The 15,439-nt window shown below is 47.3% G+C and overlaps 1 long non-coding RNA gene across 1 annotated transcript; it reads right to left on the reverse strand.

The window, feature by feature from the left end:
* Positions 1-4,054: 4,054 nt before the first annotated feature.
* On the reverse strand, positions 4,055-15,439 carry LOC105527950. Its single transcript, XR_001004296.1, has 2 exons — positions 15,000-15,439; positions 4,055-4,940 (listed from the first exon to the last, which is right to left on the reverse strand). It is a non-coding gene; the product is annotated as an uncharacterized LOC105527950 (long non-coding RNA).

Below are 15,439 nucleotides of genomic sequence, written 5' to 3' on the forward strand. Positions count from 1 at the left end.
CTACTTGGGAGGCTGAGGCAGGAGAACAGCCTGAAACTGGGAGGCGGAGGTTGCAGTGAGCCGAGATTGCGCCATTGCACTCCAGCCTGGGCGATAAGAGTGAAACTGTCTCAAACAAACAAACAAAAAAGACAATGGGGCCTCAGTTTTTCTATCTGTAAAATGGACACACCAGTGCGTGTGTCCCTCTTACATAGAGCCTTTGGGAGTATACAGTGGGAGAATGCAGTTCAATGCCTGCCACCGGGTGGTGCTCAATACACTCCAACCCCACGCTGACCTTTCAGGTGATCTCTGGAACCCCCAGCCCCACTGCTGCACTGTTGCCTGCCTTCCAACTTCGGGGTAGGGCTGGAGAGAGCCTGCTGAATAATTGCCCTGCGCATGTGCAGCTGCCACGAGTCATGTGGCCTGGTGCCACCCAAGTCCTCAAGGGCGAGGCCTCAGGAACTTTCTGTCAGTGGGGACCCTTGGGACAGCTTTGTTCTCACCTCAACCGAAGCTCGGGGTCCTGGAACATCCAAGTGTGCACTTGAGGAGCTGAGAGAGAAGGCAAAGACCTTCTAGAACCTCAAATGAGGATTCTTTTGACCTTTGTTTTCTGCTTTGAGACAGGGCCTAGCTCTGTTGCCCAGGCTGGACTGCAGTGGCGCAATCACAGCTCACTGCAACCTCCGCCTCCCAGGTCAAGCCATCGTCTTGCTTCAGCCGCCTGAGTAGCTGAGACCACAGGCTCGCACAATCACCCAAGCTTTTTTTTTTTTTGAGACGTAGTCTCATCTTGTCTCCCAGGCTGGAGTGCAGTGACCTGATCCTGGCTCACTGCAACTTCCACCTTCTGGGTTCAAGCAATTCTCCTGCCTCAGCCTCCCTAGTAGCTGGGATTACAGGCAGCTGCCACCACGCCTGGCTAATTTTTTGTGTTTTGATATAGACGGAGTTTCACCGCATTGCCCATGCTGGTCTCGGGAACTCCTGAGCTCAGGTAATCTGCCTGCCTCAGCCTCCTGAAGTGCTGGGATTACAGGCATGAGCCCCCATGCCCGGCCCACCCAAGCTATTTTTTAAAATTGTTAGTAGAGAAGGGGATCTCACTTTGTTGCCCAAGCTGGTCTGGAGCTCCTGGCCTCAAGTGACCTGCCCACTTTGGCCGCCCAAAGTGTTGGGATGACAGGAGTGAGCCACTGCTCCCGGCCACCCATTCCATGTTTGAGGGAGGCTTTGGCAGGCCCCTGGGACCAAAGGAAACCAACGAGGGAAATGGCTGGTCTGAGGCAGGGCAGCCCTCCTGGGCAGCCCTTCCTCATCCATTCACCCAGGTAACAAATGAGCCCTTCTCTGGTGTTCAGCACTAAAGATACCGTGACATGGGCCCAACTGGGGAGATAGACTTTCCCTGGGAAGTGGAAACTGAGTAGAAACTGAAGGGATGCATCCGAGTTAATCTGGGGGAGCTGGGAGCGGAAGAGGTTGCAGATGGACCAGTGACATTGAGGAGGGTAAAAGCTTTCAAGGGAGAATGAGCCTGGATGGTCTCGAGAACCGGCGGGCGTGGGAACAGTGGCCCTGGGAAGAATTTTGGACTTGATCCTAAGAGCAGCAGGAAGCCACTGAAGCTGGGGGATAATGTAATCTTTAGAGTCCTCCACTGAATCATTTTGCTTTGCCTCCTCATTAGGAAAAATGGATTTTGAATTCCACACCTGCCACACTAATTTTTAAAACTTTATTTTCAGAAATAGGAAATAAGAGAATGATGGACTATGTGTTTCTTCTCAGGGTTAAATATGCTAAAAGATGCAAATTGCCTAGCATTCTATATGTGGTTTATAAATGGTAATTCCCTCTCTCTCCTCTAAATTCCATTCCACAATTTCCACCATTCCAGGAGCATCGAAGGAGATCAATCCTCCCTACAGACTAAAGAGAAATTTCATTTGAAGTACCTGGATGGATGAAAAATTTGATTGGTTCAAAAGATTCAAGGGTAATTATTTTACAAATTATTATTCAAATAGTATGCTCCCCATGACCATACAATGTATGATTGGATTTATGGAATTGCAATTTACATTCAACTTTTTAGAAGCACATTTATTTGTTTACTTAAAAAAATCGTTTTGAGACAGAGTCTTGCTCTTTCATCCAGGCTGGAGTGTAGTGGCATGATCATAGCTCACGCAGCTTCGATCTCCCAGGCTCAAGCAATCCTCCCACCTCAGCCTCCCTAGTAGCTGGGACCATAGGCATGTGCTACCATGCCTGGCTGATTTTTTATTTTTAGTAGAGATGAGGTCTCAGTATGTTGCCTGGACTGATCTCAAACTCCTGGGCCCAAGCAATCCTCCCACCTCAGCCCCACAAAGTGCTAGGATTACAGGTGTGAGCCACTGAGCCCGGCCTAGAAGCATATTTATTTTAGAAAACAAGACCAAGTTTCACAAAGGCAGGGGCCACGTCTATGTTCCTCCCCACTGTAAGATCACCACCTTGCTGGACGCATAGTAGACTTTCAAATATTTGTTAGATAGATTTAAATACTGGAATATATTTTCTGCTACATTGAAAGTCAGGGGCCTCAATTCTAGGGTTTTCTCTTTATAGTTGTTAACATGAATTTTGATGGCATGAAAATGCTTGTTCTCTGAATTATATTTAGCTCATACAAACTCTACTGCACAATTATGTTGTAAAGACGAATTAAGTTTTATCTTTAAGTTGTTATTATAGGCTTGGGAAAAGGTGAACATTGAGAATAACTACATGAAGTGGTAGCATATTGTAAAGTTTGCTACTTTTTTTTTTTTTTTTTTTTTGAGACAGAGACTCGCCCTGTTGCCCAGGCTGGAGTACAATGGTGCAATCTTGGCTCACTGCAACCTCCGCCTCCCGGGTTCAAACAATTCTCTTGCTTCAGCCTCCCGTGTAACTGGGATTACAAGCGCCCGCCACCACGCCCAGCTAATTTTTGTATTTTTAGCAGAGATGGGGTTTCACTATGTTGGCCAGGCTGGTCTCGAGCTCCTGACCTTGTGATCCGTCCGCCTCGGTCTCCCAAAGTGTTGGGATTACAGGCATAAGCTACTGCACTTGGCCCTACTTTTTCTTTTTAATGTGGTGTAGGGCCTAGAACAGACTGTCACGTGTGAAAGGTATGTCAGGCAGGGTCTGTATAAGAAACAGATGGCACATTCAAATTAGATCATTAGAAGAAGATTTAATAAATGGACTATTTACAAGGTTTAAGCAGGGCGTGGGGAAGCTATAAGGGATAGTGCAGTACCCACAGGGCCTTTACCACTCTTAGATCTGAAGGTTGAGGGGAGGAAGAAATGACAGAACCCAGAAAGAGAGAGTTGTGTGGAGCAGGCTGCCTTGAGAAAGAGGGGTGACCTTTTATCAAAAGGCACAACCAACCTAAGGCCATCTGGCAGGAGGGAAGTGGGGAAAGCAACACTTCACCCATGCTCTCCTCCTGCCCTGCCATCTCCTGCTGCCGCTCCCATTGGCTGTGCCCGCTGGAAGCTAGAGGGCAGGAGAGCTGCTGCAGTCCATGTAGGTCAGCCCGCCAGGGCCAAGGGCAGCACGGAGAAGGGTGGAAGAGCAGATCCAGAGGGCAAATGGAAACTATCTGGTAGAGGAGACTTCATGTGCATGCTGGATAAAGACTTGATATTTAAATCCTGGTATCTTAGGGAGGCTGTGAAACCTTAAGGGATGGAACTACGACAGCAGGTTCAGGGTTCTCGTTTGTTCATTCCTTAGATCTCCTGAGGATACTAGAAAAAGTATTGTGCTGGGTATTTGAGAGAAGCCCAGCAATGGCAAAGCACTCTGAGAAATTCAATGCATTTTCCTTCCTGATGCATATATATATATATATACACACACACACACACACATATATATATTTTTTTCTGATTCATATATTTTTAAGAACACATCCCTCCTCTATCAAGAGCACTTGTTTAGAGCTCTGAATAGTAAATACAATCCCACTGGTCTCAAAACGAGACACTGCTTCCCCAGAAGCAAGAAAGTTCAGGCAAAGCATACAGGTTCTGTTTTTTTATTTTTATTTATTTTGAGACGGAGTCTCACTCTGTTGCCCAGGCTGGAGTGCAATGGCGTGATCTTGGCTCACTGCAACCTCTGCCTCTTGAGCTCAAGTGATTCTCATTCCTCAGCCTCCTGAGTAGCTGGGGTTACAGGTGTGTGCCACCACGCCCAGGTAATTTTTGTATTTTTAGTAGAGATGGGGTTTCACCATGTTGGCCAGGCTGATCTTGAACTTCTGACCTCACATGATCCACCCACCTCGGCCTCCCAAAGTGCTAGGATTATGGGTGTAAGCCATGACGCCTGGCCTCCGGCTCTAAATCTTATGGCTAGCAACTGACAATTATGTCCCTCACCAGGTCGGTACCCTTTAGGTAGTCGCTGGATAGACATTTTTTCAGGCCGGGGGACCAGAATAGAATGTGTGAGGGCGACTCTGGAAAGTGGACTTGCTCTTATGAATGGAGTGGATTGTGGTCTCACATTTTCTGAATCTGTGAAATCATTCCACTCGTTAATGAGGTCCTTTTAGAAGAGGAGGGAATAGATCTCCTTTAGTGACATGACTTTGACAAGCAAATCAATTCGTTCCATTTGTTTCCTCTTTGAAAACAGCAATCCTCGAGCGTTACATAATCTAATCTTCATGCCTCACTGGTTTGTTCTGTCCTCCTGAGGAATTGGCAGATGGTGCCAATGCGGAGACCCGCGCACACGCCTCGCAAGCCTCATGGTAACAGGAGAGTTGCTCACAGTGTCTGTCTCTTTGCTGTGGGGTCCCTCGCTGGCATTTGTTTCCCTGGATCGGTTGGCTCTTTAGCCTCCCTCAGGCACTGCTGGCTTCTTGCCCTCGGCTCTCATTCCAAGATTAATTGGAAATGCTGAAAGCAGATAAAAAGAGAACAGAAAGTGAAGTTGAAAGGGCAGAGAATTTGCTGGATTTTTTTCTAAAAGCCCTCCTCCGTTAAAGGCTGAGTATCTTTGGAGATTTTTAGCTTCAGAATGGTGACTCCCTCCTTTAGCCTGGTCCCTGTGTACATCTTTGTTGCTGGGTTACACACAGCACAGGGACAGGGCTGGCTGTGTCAGAGCTGGGAGAGTAGAGATCTGCTTGATAAGGTCTCTGAATTTCTCCAACAGCGAGTCACATATCTGCGAAATGACTGTTCCCCAGATAGGGCAGTTACCTGGAGTCCACCTTCAGGTCGGTGATGTCACTTACAAAGGGAAAATTATCTCAGAACTCTGTAAGGTGAGGAGCCTCCCGGCAAGGCCCTGTCAGCCAGAATTACAATGCTGAGATGTCCTAGTAGAGGCATTGCCTGTACATCTTGTTTAAAAATCTGGAAGTGGCAGCTTCCAAAGGAAAGGAGTATGGGCAGAGTTCTAACATTGAGGACTGGAAAGCAGCTGATGTGCTCTGGTATTGCTTTTCTTTTTCTTTTCTTTTTTTTTTTTTTGAGACGGAGTCTCGCTCTGTCGCCCAGGCTGGAGTGCAGTGGCCGGATCTCAGCTCACTGCAAGCTCCGCCTCCCGGGTTCACGCCATTCTCCTGCCTCAGCCTCCCGAGTAGCTGGGACTACAGGCGCTGCCACCTCGCCCGGCTAGTTTTTGTATTTCTTAGTAGAGACGGGGTTTCACCATGTTAGCCAGGATGGTCTCGATCTCCCGACCTCGTGATCCGCCCATCTCGGCCTCCCAAAGTGCTGGGATTACAGGCTTGAGCCACCGCGTCCGGCCTGGTATTGCTTTTCAATTGTTAAAATATTGAAATACTTCCATACTACTGGGTAAAGAGTTGAATCTTTGAATTCCCCATGCTCCCATCCCTCTGCTAATACTTAAGTCTGTTGAGAGGATCTTATTTTATTTAATTTCATGAGGAGCTCTACCCATCCATGCAGCACTGGGAGCTTCCTTTGCTGAACCCACTTTGCTTTCACCGTGCGGTACCAGTAGGCCTTCTTGGTGCACGGCCAGGCACCACTCCAAGTGCCACAGATGTAACCGCCCTGCTCACAGACTGCACTGTTGGCTGACTGCTTTTGGATGGAACCTCCAGGCAATTAAAACACAGAACCCTCCTGCCTGTGGCGAAAACATGCCTGGTCCTTAAAGGTCACATACACCTTTATGCTTGCGGTCACTCAGGATCCAGGTTGTATTTGCATGCAACAGAAATGAGCTGTCTGAAGGAGAACAATAGCCCCTGCTGCACCTTCTTTTATGGCCACCCTCCCCCATCCACTGAGTCCAGGCATAGAGGACTCATTTCCATAAAAGCAATAATGGGCCAGGTGCAGTGGCTCACACCTGTAATCCCAGTACTTTGGGAGGCCTAGGTGGTTCGAGAGCAGCCTGGTCAACATGGCAAAACCCCATCTCTACTAAAAATATAAAAATTAGCCAGGTGTGGTGGTGCACGCCTGTAATTCCAGCTACTTGGGAGGCTGAGGCAGGAGAACTGCTTGAACCTGGGAGGCAGAGGTTGCAGTGAGCCGAGATTGCACCACCGCACTCTAGCCTGGGTGACAGAGCAAGACTCTGTCTCAAAAAAAAAAAAAAAAAAAAAGAAAAAAGAAAAAAAGCAATAATGGTTATCTTTTCAAAAATTTGTTATTCATTCACTAAATAATATGATGTGAGCACCTATTATGCTATTATGTTTTGGTCACTGTGCTAAGTCCAGGATATACCTAAAGCAGAGCTTGTTTCTGCTTTCATGGAACGTCCAGTTTAGTGGGATGTTGGGAGACAGACCATAAAGGAGGCCGCAGTGGCTGAAATGTGGTGGGGTCATCTGAACATGCGTTGCTTTCGTCTCATGGAAACTGCATAGATGTCGTGGGTGGCTTCTGGTGTGTGGTCAACTTATCGAATGTATCTACCCTGTTAGAGTACCGGGGTGCATGGCACCAGTATTAAAGGTGCAAAGCATAGCGGGTGACTACTTCCTGCATCCATTGAGGATCTCAGAGAGGCTGGGAACTGCTCTGGATTAGGCAAAGAAAAGGGGGAATATTCTGAATGAGGAATGATGGAGACGATAGGTTCTAACATTTGGAGATCAGGCATGCTATTTATTTATTTACGACAGAGTCCCGCTCTGTTGCCCAGGCTGGAGTGCAGCAATGGGATATTGGCTCACTGCAATCTCCACCTCCTGGGTTCAAGCAATTCTTGTGCCTCAACCTCCCGAGTAGCTGGGATTACAGGCTCCCGCCACCATGTATGGCAAATTTTTGTATTTTTAGTAGACATGGGGTTTCACTATGTTGGCCAGGCTGGTCTCAAACTCTTGACCTCAAGTGATCCACCCACCTTGGCCTCCCAAAGTGCTGGGATTACAGGCATGAGCCACTGTGCCTGGCCAAGTGTGCTGCTGGAGTCCAATGGCGCGATCTCAGCTCACTGCAACCTCTGCCTCCCGGGTTCAAGCGATTCTCCTGCCTCAGCCTCCCGAGTAGCTGGGATTACAGGCATGCGCCACCAAGCCCGGCTAATTTTGTATTTTTAGTAGAGACGGGGTTTCTCCATATTGGTCAGGCTGGCCCCGAACTCCCGACCTCAGGTGATCCGCCTGCCTCAGCCTCCCAAAGTGCTGGGATTACAGGTGTGAGCCTCCGTGCCCGGTCCCAAGGGTACTGTTTTTAAAAGATGGTAACTTCTGACCAATCAGTCATCTGTAAGGAATAGGATTTCCTTCATCAATGCTTATCCCTCCTTTGCCTCAGTAACCAAGTGAGTTCAGTCACCAAAATCATAATTCATGCCCCTAAGATGGTCCAGTTGACCGTTGTGCTTGTCAGTATTAATTATTTTTGCTCTATCTGTCCTGATGGTTTGATTTTTCTTTTTATTGAGTTATTATTTACATGCAGTGAGATGTACAGTCTTAAGTGTATAGTCAGTTTTGACCCATGCATATATTCTTGCAACCCATACCCCTTTTCATTTTTATGTTAAAAATCTTGGAGGCCAGGTGCAGTGGCTCAAGCCTGTAATCTTTGGGAGGCCGAGGTAGGAGGATCTTTTAAGCTCAGGAGTTTGAGAACAGCCTGGGCAACTGAGCGAGACCTCATCTCTACCACAAATAAAAAAAAAAAATTAGGCTGGGTGCGGTGGCTCACGCCTGTAATCCCAGCACTTTGGGAGGCCAAGATGGGCAGATAATGAGGTCAAGAGATCGAGACCATCCTGGCCAACAGAGTGAAACTCTGTCTCTACTAAAAATACAAAAATTAGTTGGGCATGGTGGCACGCACCCATAGTCCCAGTTACTTGGGAGGCTGAGGCAGGAGAATTGCTTCAACCCAGGAGGCGGAGGTTGCAGTGAGCCAAGATTGAGCCACTGCACTCAAGCCTGGCAACAGAGGGAGACTCTGTCTAAAAAAAAAAAAAAAAAAAAAAATTGGTCCAGTCAACCGTTGTACTTGTCAGTATTAATTATTTTTGCTCTATCTGTCCTGATGGTTTGATTTTTCCTTTTATTGAATTATTATTTATACACAGTGAGATGTACAGTCTTAAGTGTATAGTTCAGTTTTGATCCAGGCTTTTTTTTTTTTTTTTCTGAGACGGAGTCTCATTCTGTCGCCCAGGCTGGAGTGCAGTGGCACAGTCTCCGCTCACTGCAAGCTCTGCCTCCCGGGTTCACACCATTCTCCTGCCTCAGCCTCCCGAGTATCTGGGACTACAGGTGCCTGACACCGCTTTTTTTTTGTTGTTGTTGTTGCTGTTTTGTTTTTTTGTTTTGTTTTTGAGACTGAGTCTTGCTGTGTCACCCAGTCTGGAGTGCAATGGCACAATCTCCACTCACTGCAACCTCTGCCTCCTGGGTTCAAGTGATTCTCCTGACTCAGCCTCCTAAGTAGCTGGGACTATAGGCATGCGCCACCACACCCAGCTAATTTTCGTATTTTTAGTAGAGCCAGGATTTCACCATGTTGGTCAGGCTGGTGTCGAACTCCTAACTCAAGTGATCCACCCGCCTTGGCCTCCCAAAGTGCTGGGATTACAGGCATGGGCTGCTGCACCCAGTTCCAGGCATAAATTCTTGTAACCTATACAAACCCTTTTCATTTTTATTTTAAAAATCTTGGAGGCCAGACGTGGTGACTCACATCTGTAATCCCAGCACTTTGGGAGGCCGAAGTGGGAGGATTGCTTGAGCTCAGGAGTTTGAGACCAACCTGGGCAACTGAGTGAGACTTCATCTCCACTACAAATAAAAAAAATTAGGTGGGCATGGTGGCATGCGCCTGTAGTCCCAGCTGCTTGGGAGGTTGAGATGGGAGGAATGCTTGAGGCTGGGAGGTCAAGTTTCCAGTGAGCTGTGATGGCACCACTGCACTCCAGCCTGGGCAACTGAGTGAGAATTTGTCATGAAAAAAAAAAAAAATCTTGACATTCTCTCAAGTGATGGACATTTGGGTCCAAGGACAGATTATTGGAAAAGAATCTTCTATGTAGTCCACTGACTATTACCCCCACCCTCTAAAATCTCATCCAATCCTTTCCTGAGTTTTGCAATCACACAGAGGACTTAAAACCGTAAGAACATTTTGTAATCCCAGCTTTCTGAAACCCAGCAGAGATATTGTCATCTGAAAACAAGGGGAGATTAAGTGCAAAATTTGATTCTGACAATAGCAGAAAGGAACAAGTTAGACAAAGAACGTCACAGAGAATTAATTCAAGCACCACCGTGTAAATGCTCCACAACCTTTTTCAAGACTCTAAACATGACATACAGTCTTGGTGAGGAAACAACAATTTTTAAAGGAGTTTGCTACAGGGACATGGCATCATCAAACTGAGATTTGTTAAATGAGACATCCAGGTACATTTTAGGAGTTTTGCTCTTAACCCTGCCTTACTCTTTCTGGATGGATTCTCTTAGACATGAGGCATAAAGACAGCGAAACACACTGTTCTCTCTACACTGATGCAGTCCTCCCAAACCCACCTTTTCCATTCCACTGCCCGTGTATGCTGAGGTGCTTCTCCTGCGCTGCAGAACAGCTCTTTTTCTGCCTAGTTTTCACCCATGATTATACAGTCAAATAATATAATAACATGTAATTATTTAATAATTACAATTTGTGTAACACCTAAAGGCAAATAGAGGCTTTATGGGAAAATGCTCTTTTTGTGAGATGGAGTTTCACACTGTCGCCCAGGCTGGAGTGCAATGGCGCGATCTCGGCTCACTGCAACCTCTGCCTCCCAGGTTCAAGCGATTCTCCTGCCTCAGCCTCCTGAGTAGCTGGGGTTACAGGCACCCGCCACCACGCCCAGCTAATTTTCGTAGTTTTAGTAGAGACGGGATTTCACCATGTTTGCCAGGCTGGTCCCGAACTCCTGACCTCAGGTGATCCTCCCGCCTTGGCATCCCAAAGTGCTGGGATTACAGGCTCGAGCCACTGCGCCTGGTCGTGAAAGTGCTTTTAAAGCTGTAAAGGCATATACAATCCAAAAATACTCTTTTAAAATTGTTTTTACATGGCAGGATACTTGGAAGCAACTAGATTTCCATTGCATCTCACAATCAGTGAGCAAGCCATTCTCATTTTCCACATTCAGGATTTTCCATGTCTTAATGATGATATTTCTGGAATATTCCTGGATCTGACCCAGCCTCTGAAATGAGTCCTCATGACCTCCCCACCAGACTTAAAATCCATGAAGAAAGGTATGATATTCACTTATTTACTATTCTTTTGCCGAGGCCTAGCCCTTGGTGGGCACTCAGTAATTTCTGTTAAGTGAATGAACCTTACTGGTCTTGCCTTCAGTCTCCTTCCATCCTACCTGACAATGTATTTTTTGCATTGCATTTTTGAAGCATCATTTCAAAACCACAGTTCTGGGCCGGGCGCAGTGGCTCACACCTGTCATCCCAGCACTTTGGGAGGCCAAGGTGGGCGGATCACTTGAGGTCAGGAGTTTGAGACCAGCCTGGCCAAACTGGTGAAACACTGTCTCTACTAAAAATACAAAAAAAAAAAAAAAAAAAAAAAATTAGCTGGGCATGGTGGCGGGCACCTGTAATACCAGCTACTCGGGAGGCTGAGGGAGGAGAATTGCTTGAACCTGGGAGGCGGAGGTTGCAGTAAGTCGAGATTGGATCACTTCACTCCAGACTAGGTGACAGAGCGAGACTCCATCTCAAAAACAAAAAGCAAAAACCAAAAAATCCACAGTTCTGCTTGCATTTTGCATTGCATTTTGAAGCATCATTTCAAAAACACAGTTCTGCTTGCATCCTACACAAACTCACAAAACCTTCAAGGATTCTCCATTGCCAATAAAATAAAGTACAAACTGCTGAATGTCACACTCGAGATCTTTCATGGTTTAGTTCCAAACCACCATTTTAGGCCCATTTCCCAGCCCTTATTCTCTCTCCCTGCCCAATCGCCAAATGATTCCCAAGCACGCCATGCAGGTTCACACTCCTAACCCTGACTTAATCTATGCCCCCTGCCTGACATGACCTTCCTTTGGCCCTCTTTATTCATCTGATCGAATTTCACTTACTCTTCAAAAAGCAGCTCAAATGTGACCTCGTCTAATGCTTTCTCTAGCTCCCCTTAGGGTTCTCCCATATAATTTAGGTCACAATCCTCTTATTACATGTTTCCCAGTTTAGCTGGTTTTCTCCCCTGACTCTCTGCCTTTTTTGTTTGTTTGTTTTTGAGACAGGGTTTGGCTCGTTTGCTCAGGCTGCAGTGCAGTGGTGGGATCTTGGCTCACTGCAACCTCTGGCTCCCGGGCCCAAGCCATTTTCCCATCTCAGACTCCCAAGTAGCTGGGACTACAGGTTCATGCCAGCAAGCCCGGCTAATTTTTGTATATATTTCTTTGGTAGAGATGAGGTTGTAGGCTGGGTGCGGTGGCTCACGCCTGTAATCCCAGCACTTTGGGAGGCCGAGGCGGGCAGATCATGAGGTCAGGAGATCGAGACCATCCTGGCTGACACAGTGAAACCCCGTCTCTACTAAAAATACAAAAAAAATTAGCCGGGCATGGTGGCAGGCTGTAGTCCTAGCTACTCAGGAGGCCGAGGCAGGAGAATGGCATGAACCCATGAGGCGGAGCTTGCAGTGAGCCGAGATTGTGCCACTGCACTCTAGCCTGGGTGACAGAGCAATACTCCATCTCAAAAAAAAAAAAAAAAAAAAAAGAAAAAGAGATGAGGTTGCACCATGTTGCCTAGGCTAGTCTTGAACTCTTAACATCAGGTGATTCCTCCCGTCTTGGCCTCCCAAAGTGCTGGGGTTATAGGCATGAGCCATTGTGCCTGGCCCCAATGGTGCTTTAATAATGCCAACTATCATATGCCACCCACTGCTGCAAACCCACCAGTGGCTTCCCTTCACGCAAAGCCTTGACTTTTTTGGCCCCTGCTTTCCTCTCCAGTTTCATCTCTCCTACATTCCCCCTCGCTCACTCCAGCCTCCTTTATCTCCGCTTCTCCTGGAACATGCCAAGCTATTCCCTCCTCAGGACTTTTGAACAGCCTCCCCTCTGCCTGGAAAGCTCTTCTCCCAGATATATACATGACTTGCTCCTTTACTTCATTTGAGTTTCTACTCAGATATTCCCTCTGCAGAGAGGCCTTCCCTAATCACTGTCTAAAAGAGCACCCTCAGCCAGGCACAGTGGCTCACGCCTGTAATCCCAGCATTTTAGGAGGCCGAGGCGGGAAGATTGTTTGATGTCAGGAGTTCAAGACCAACCTGGCCAACATAGCAAGACCCTGTCTCTATGCAGAAATATTAAATAAAAATAACAATAAAAATAAAAAATATTAAATAAATATAAATAAATATTAACGGAGGGCACCCTCCATTAAGCCCTAATCTCTTACTTGCTTTATTTCTCCTCATGGCATGAAACACCAACAGTTTGTCACCATTACTTTTCCATGCATTTATGTATTTGTTTATTTGTTGCTGAGGATAGAGACCATTTTGTTTGCTATCATATCCCTGGTACCTAGAACACTGCCTGGCAGATAACAGGCGCTCAATTATTTGTTGAATGAATGGATCAATCTTTGTATCCAAGATGACTACTGCAGTGTCTGGTTGTATACATATTTGTCAAATAAGTGATCAAATTAATACATTTTACAAACGAAATGGAATCCTGGCATATGTCCAGGATTATCTGGGATATGAGTGCAGGTGTTTCATCCATTTGCTTCACGGACATACTTTTTATTTATTTACTCTAGTAATCATAGGTAACATAATCAGATTCTTCAGTTTTTCAGAAACTAGTTGGTGATTGAGGTCTTGCCCAAAAATATTTAGGGCATTCCAGAAAGGTTACCAACAGTGGCACAGCAGGGATTTAGAATACCAGCAGTCCTCTGCCTCTCATTGGCTCCTGAGGGTTTCTGACAAGGTTCTTTATCTCCTGTGATTTATATTGAATGTGCCTTTGTTTTTATACCTGCCAAACACTGATTATTCTGAGGGCTGGAACAGGTAAGACATTGACTGACCTCAGAACTCAAAGGGTGGACTCATTACACCCTGCATATTCCAGCGGACCCTGCAGTGAGCCTTCAGGGCTGCAATGCCCCAGCCTGCTTCAGGATTTGGGCTTTGGGAACCTGAGTGGCTTTGATGTGGCTATTCAGTCCCTGAAGGGTAGCTGATCTGGGGAACAATTTGCCACACTTTCTAGTTCACTTTAGCCTCTGGGCAGTTGCTTTCCCAGCCCATCCCATTTTCCTTAATTCCTTGCCTATGTGTAAGTAAAAGAAGCACACAGGGCCCAGCGCAGTGGCTCACGCCTGTAATCTCAGCATTTTGGGAGGCCGAGGCGGGCAGATCATGAGGTCAGGAGATCAAGACCATCTTGGCTAACATGGTGAGATCCTGTCTCTACTAAAAATAAAAAAAATTAGCTGGACGTGGTGGCGGGTGCCTGTAATCTCAGCTACTCGGGAGGCTGAGACAGGAGAATTGCTTGAACCCGGGGGGCAGAGGTTGCAGTGAGCTGAGATCTTGCCACTGCACTCCAGTCTGGGCGATAGAGCGAGTCTCTGTAAAGAAGCAGACACTGCAGAGAAGGATGAGCTCTCGGCATGAGTGAAGTGTAATATTGGCAATCTGTTCGTGTATCCTATTGTGGTTTTTTTTTTTTTTTTTTTTTTTGAGGTAGTGTCTTGTTCTGTTGCCCAGGCTGGAGTGTAGTGACCCAATCTCAGCTCACTGCAACTTTCACCTCCCAGGCTCAAGTGATTCTCATGCCTACAAGTGGCTGGGATTACAGGCGCCCACCACCATGCCTGGCTAATTTTTGTATTTTTAATAGAGACAGGGTTTCACCATGTTGGCCAGGCTAGTCTTGAACTCCTGACCTCAAGTGATCCGCTGGTCTTGACCTCCCAAAGTGCTGGCATTACAGGTGTGAGCCACTGTGCCCAGCCTTGTGTATCCTTTTAATGAGGCCGAGCAGTGACCAGACTGTGGATGGCATTGGGGCCAGGGACCAGAACAGGGAGAGCCTGGGAGGAACCCCTCTAGCCCCCTGCAAATCTCAAGCACTGGATACTAAAGAAGAGTGGTAGATGGGGCCTCATGAGGTGCAGGGGGAAGGGAACTGGCTTAACTGGATGGTTCCCTGTCCAAGCACTGGGCTAGGCCTTTTGTGTGCATAGTATCGTCTACTGTTACCAAGAAATTAGTTATACTTATCATCTGCATTTTACAGAAGAGAAGAACAAGACTCAGAGAGGTTGGTGACACCTGCCCAAGTTACCCAGATGGCAGGTGGCAGAGCTGGGATTTGAGATTCAAATCAGGCCTGGGAGGCTCTCTGGCTGCCCACCAAGAGAGGAATTTCTGTAGAAAGGCATGAAGGTGAAAGAGGCGACAAGAGCTGGAGGGGCAGCAAATGGGTCCTACCTGAGAGTTGACCATCATCAGGTGCTGTCCAGACCTGGCTTCTCTTCTATTCTGAGAACTGATATCCTGTGACTGACTTACCAGGCTCGTCCTAGTCCCCCCGCACAATATTGGGAGTGGAGGCAGCCCTCCACGGAGGCGCTGAGAGCCTTTACTCCCAGCAGTGTCCTGTCACTGCATTCCGGCCCCTGCGTTTGTAGGCAGTGGTGTCATAGAGTGCCTTCATGCTCCTCGGGTCTCCGGTTCTCCCTGGACCTCTGTGGTCCTCACTGCCAAAGTTGTACCCCCTGGGGAGTGCACCCTGCCTGCATTTCTGGAGGTTCGGGCGGTTCCGGGACTCTGCAGGAGCCTCCAGGCGTGATAAAGAGCGCTGCCGGCACTCTCGGGGTCTCGGCCTCTTTGGGGCCCCTTGCCAAACCCCTTCCCTCCTCGCGCTCCCGCTCAGCGTTGCA

The sequence above is a fragment of the Mandrillus leucophaeus genome, unplaced genomic scaffold (assembly GCF_000951045.1).
Source record: "Mandrillus leucophaeus isolate KB7577 unplaced genomic scaffold, Mleu.le_1.0 Scaffold7, whole genome shotgun sequence".
In the NCBI taxonomy this organism is placed as follows: domain Eukaryota; kingdom Metazoa; phylum Chordata; class Mammalia; order Primates; family Cercopithecidae; genus Mandrillus; species Mandrillus leucophaeus.